This window comes from Triticum dicoccoides, chromosome 6A (genome assembly GCF_002162155.2).
Source record: "Triticum dicoccoides isolate Atlit2015 ecotype Zavitan chromosome 6A, WEW_v2.0, whole genome shotgun sequence".
Lineage (NCBI taxonomy): Eukaryota > Viridiplantae > Streptophyta > Magnoliopsida > Poales > Poaceae > Triticum > Triticum dicoccoides.
Genome location: NC_041390.1, coordinates 50,963,755 through 50,968,902, shown reverse-complemented (window position 1 = coordinate 50,968,902; position 5,148 = coordinate 50,963,755). Strand labels below are relative to the sequence as shown.

Genomic DNA, 5,148 nt, shown 5'->3' with positions numbered 1-5,148 from the left:
CTTTCGGTTTTCCTTTTCCATTGGTTCTATTATCTTTTTATTATCACCTTATTTGCTTTTTCTGCCTATTTTCTATTTTCTAGTTTCTTTTAAACCACATCACCATATTCTATCTATGTGATGAATTTTTTGAGTATGCAATGTGAACTATTCAGTATTTCTTTAAAATATATGTTGAATAGTTTTTTGAATTTGTAATATTTTTTTGAATAGCTCTCATACTTATGCACTTTTTACAAATTCATGAATATTTTTAAATTCAGAAACATTTTTCCAAATTCATAAATATATTTTTGAGTTCAAGATTTTTTTGAATTCAGGAATATTTTTTGAACTCATGAATAATGTTTGAAGGTGCAAACATTTTTTGAACTCATGAACATTTTTGAATGTACGCATAGGCATTGCATATCACTACCCATCAATTTGTTCTTTTTTGGCAAAGACTGTCCACTATTTTTTGAAGAAACCTCTATAGTTTTATTTATATGCCGTCAAATAGGAGCCCCCTGTCACGACCAACGAAATTGTCATGGACACGATCTTTCATGCACGAATTGTGCACAACAGGATTTTGAATCCATGCAGATTACAAAAAGAGGCAATCCAATGGTGTGGATTACTTGTCGTGTGTGGATCGTCTGCCTAGCAGTGCTCCACGACCAATGTTTCTGGACAGAAGGAGCCAGGCTGCCCATGGGCCAGAGGGCATTGCAAGCGCGCGTCGTGTTAGTCACACGAGTGTGACAACGTCCTGCAGCCCCAAAACACCGCGCCGCGTGCGCGATCTCGAAACGAGATCGATCGGCGATGGAATCGGAGCCGGCCGCGCTGCCCGACGACGCGCTCGCGGAGGTCCTCCGGCGTCTCCCGCCGCACGTCCTGGCCGAGGCCCGAGCGCCCGGCGGGTGTGCAAGGCGTGGCGCGATGCCATCGACGACCGACTGCACGGCAACCTGCTTCCGCGCTCGGTGCGCGGCATCTTCATCAACTTCGCAGCGAATCATTACTCTGAGTTCTTCGCCCGTCTCTCCACGGGCCCGGCGATCGACGGAGGGCTCAATTTCCTGCCCTGCGCGGGTGTCATAGTCACAGACCACTGCGACGGCCTTTTGCTTTGCCGCGAGTCGCGGGACGGTGTGTTGAGTAAATAGGCAATTTCTTGATTAAATTAATCCACGAGTAAATCACTAGCACGACATTGACACAAATAAACACATACTGATATTCAGTCAAGCTAGCATATACTACGCTAATTGCAGAAAGATCTACGTATAACGCTAGCATGGCTAAAACAGAAAACAGTAGGAGCGGGATAAACGAGTTATACCCTCCAGTAGGCCATGCACAGGCCGCGGCTTTGGTGGCGGCAGCTGCGTCCTCGGCGGTCTTCTTGTCGGCTTCAGCTTTCTCGGCGGCGGCACGTTCGGCGTCGGTGGACATGGTGATGATGAAGGCGACGCGGACGTAGAGGAAGTATACGATCGGAAGCGAGCAGTGCGTAATCGCTGCTCAAAAACCTATTCGCCCCTCACCCCGTACAGGAACCAGAAGGGCGTGGTTTCGAAGACCTGCTGTCCCGTCGACCGTGTACGCGGCGGATGGGATGGAGTCACCGGCGGCAGCAGCAGCAAGGGAACGACGGTGGGCGTGCGCGTGGAGCAGATGTGATCTGTTCGTGGCGGCTAGGGTTAGGAGACACCGCACACTTATATGGACGCTGCCGCATGGAGAGACGTGGGCTCAACCCACGTCCGAGTCCATGACAGCCCACAATCCGACGTCTCAGATCGTGACCCAGCTGTCAGAGAACTCCCCGTTAGTGACTGGCAAAAATAAGCGCGTAGGTGTGAGCTCGGCTCGGCTCGGCTCAATCCCGCAACCCGCTGCGCGTCGTGACGAGGCGGGCGGCGGAGGAGTGCGCGAGGGCCTCTTCTCTTCTCAAGCTCCAATAGCATGTAAAAAAGAAATCCTTATAAACCACTCCAACTCTTTTTCCACTAGTGGGGTGGGACTAAACTTCCCACTACACCTAGTGTCATATAACCCACATGAACCCTTAAAGATTTTTCAGAAATTACTATATGGGCCTAGAGCCCATCTCAAATTTCAGCATGGTGCACCGCCGTGCGAGTACGCCGTCAACCCAGCCACGCGTCGGTGGGCGCGCTTGCCAAAACGACCTCGGCCGCACATGCCAGAATTCGAACAGACCGTCTACCTCGCGTTCGAGCCCGCCGTCTCGCCGTACTACCAGTTCTTTCTGATCCCACATGTGCCACTGCGACGACTGCCAGCCGACAGAGAATCCGACGACGACAACTCGTTGCTCCGGCCGGAGTGGCCTCGAGCGTCATATCCATGTGTTCTCGTCGGTGACTTAGCGATGGGACGAGATGACCTTCCTCCGGGAAGGGGAGGCTGCAGGGATCGTCGTCAACATGAAGTGGAATTCTTGGTATGAGCACTGTCGTTTTTATACTGTCTACTGGCAAAGCGCGCTCTACATCCATTGCACGAATGGCTATCTTACCAGGTATCCTAGTTGCTCCCTCCTCGGTCGCCATTCTCCTTGAATAAATTGTATATACCACTGTGATTCACTTATTTTCTTATTCATTTACTTTATCTGAATGTTTATGTGTGCAGAATGTCCTTGTCAGATCACACATACAAAGTAATTAAACCATAGTTTTAAATAGCCGGCTATAGCCCGCTATAGCCTTTTTAGTAGGGTGCCGCTAAATAGCCAGCTTTAGAAATAGACCGCTATAGCTTGCTATAGCCCGCTATAGCTGATTTGGAGGCCCGAAGCTATTTTTCATAGCCCGCTATTTAAAACATTGAATTAAACTGCCATGTGCCAGTGAATTGAGGGGATATCCCAACCGCCATCTCGGTAGATCGTCGAGAGGGGTGTATTGCACAACACTTGATGACCGGAGGACACTCCGACTTTAGGTTTGGTATCTCAGCGAATCGTGTGGTCGAATAGAATGGGTGTTAAAACATGATACCCTTCTTAAGACCTTCGAACATGATCATTATGCGCAACAATTGGGCAAACAATGGATCTTAGAAGATGTTAACTACCGTAAGTGGAGCTCTGAGAACCCTGAGTACACTTATACTAGAGATGAAAATCCCAAAGCGCTTGTGGAAGAGAAATATGACTGGAACTCTGACGAGGATAACGTTCTTGACATTGAAGACGTCGTTGAAGAGGCTGAAGAAGGTGGTATCAGCATATCTTATTATTTCCTTGGATTTGATCCTTATAAAAGGTCATCTTCTTGATTTCATCAGCGATAACAACCACAGGACTGGCCTATGACTGGAACAACTCAAAATTTCAGTACTTGGGCAGTTCATGTCCATGGCTAGAAGCTTACACTAACCCACCATGTGGAAGGACGGACGCATCTTTCGTGTACACGTCTTGCTGGATGGGCAAATTTTCTGGAAACAAATTAGAATCTCTATTTGAAGATGAGAAGCTATATAGGAGAAAGTTGGAGCAGGAATCTCAACTTAAGGAGGAATCCAACTTTACCTACATGGGCGAGTACGAGCTGAGCAAGCATCGTGGGCATGCCAAGAGGGTCAAGGACTCCGCCGACAAGGTTCATCGCAGACGCCACATCTCCGCTCGGTAGGAACCCATCGTCATCGACATCAAGTCCAAGGTGATTCACACCGGGGCGATCAAGTTCAGCCTTGGCAAGGCCACCACAGAGCTAGTCACCGTCATGGTTAGATCCTACCTACTTGATTAGTTTCCTAGGAACAAAGATGAGTAGGTATTTGCAAATCAGTTATCGCCAGCTTTATTTATCTTGCCCTACTTATCTATTTGTGCTCACTGTTGGAGCCTTGTCTTGGTACTCTGCACAATTTGTGTTGTTATTTCGGTTAGCCTTGTAAGACCGTGACTTTGTGATTCCCGTCCATGTGACTTTATTATTTCCTTATTTTTGGCAAAAGAAAGTTAACAGTGTCCAGCAGTAATTTTGAAGGACCCCGCAGCGTACATGTATGCATATACTCATAAGCACATACATACAAATTAAAATGTGTACATTCCCACTATCAATCTGTTTTTTCAGTAGTATGTTGATCCAGACTGGCAGAATGTTAGGCGTTGTAAAATTACTTAACAGTCATGATACATAGTACTTAGAAGTGATTTTACTATCTATACGTTATGATGCTGCCACTTAAAATGAACTGTATATGTTTGTCTTGGTGATCTTTTGGTGTAAGCTACATTTACTAGGATTAGAAGTATATTATTGTCATCTTTGCCAATTATCAGTTATTTTTTCTAGAAATTAGAAATCAAATCATTGTGTGCTTGCGAATCTTGCTTCATGTCTGATTTCCTTCACGGCATACCCAGCCCAGGGACTGCCATACCCAGCTCAGTGTCTGCCATGCATCTGCCTCCCTATTTGGTCAAGAGCACACACAAGTTCAGGTTCTTGCTTCCTGGTGGGTGCCTGCGATCAGGTTTACGAAACCACAAACTGTTTAATCACTCGTAGATGCAATGCTGCTGTTTCAAAATGTGCAAATGGGCCCGTGTATGTACCTCGTCCGACGTGAAACAGTGTTACTTTAGATAGGACATACTATAGTTTACCTATTTTTAGTTTGAGCAACCAACTGTATATGGGAACTTTCACCTTGTTTTTCGTAAGTGAACTAGTGATAATGGCTCTCATAAGGGTTTTTTTTGCGCGAACACGCAAAGCTTGCGTATCATTTTACTGACAGAAGAAGAAGAATGAGTAGAGGTGGGAACAACACATGCACGGATGCAAGAAGGCATGACATCACTAAAAAAACTTTCGTGATGATACGTGTTTGTCACAGTAGGTTGCGTTTTTGTCATGCATGTACATCCATGACGATTTTATGACAGAATCAAGATAGTCATACCTGTGCTGTCATAGAAGTGTTCCATGACATTACTAAAATTATCATCACGGAAGTGTCCACTTCCTTGACGATAAATCGCGCATCACAGAAGTGCTTTCGTCAAGGGTGACCGACACATGGCATCCACTGTAACGGAACGCGGTTAAGCTATCGGGTCGGGTTTTTGATCCGATAACCCGTTTACAGCCCTGACCAATGAGGATTTTC

At 46.3% G+C, this 5,148-nt stretch overlaps 1 pseudogene; it reads left to right on the top strand.

Moving 5' to 3' along the window:
- The first annotated feature begins 810 nt into the window (after positions 1-810).
- On the top strand, positions 811-3,656 carry LOC119318767 (annotated as a pseudogene).
- Positions 3,657-5,148: the final 1,492 nt, after the last annotated feature.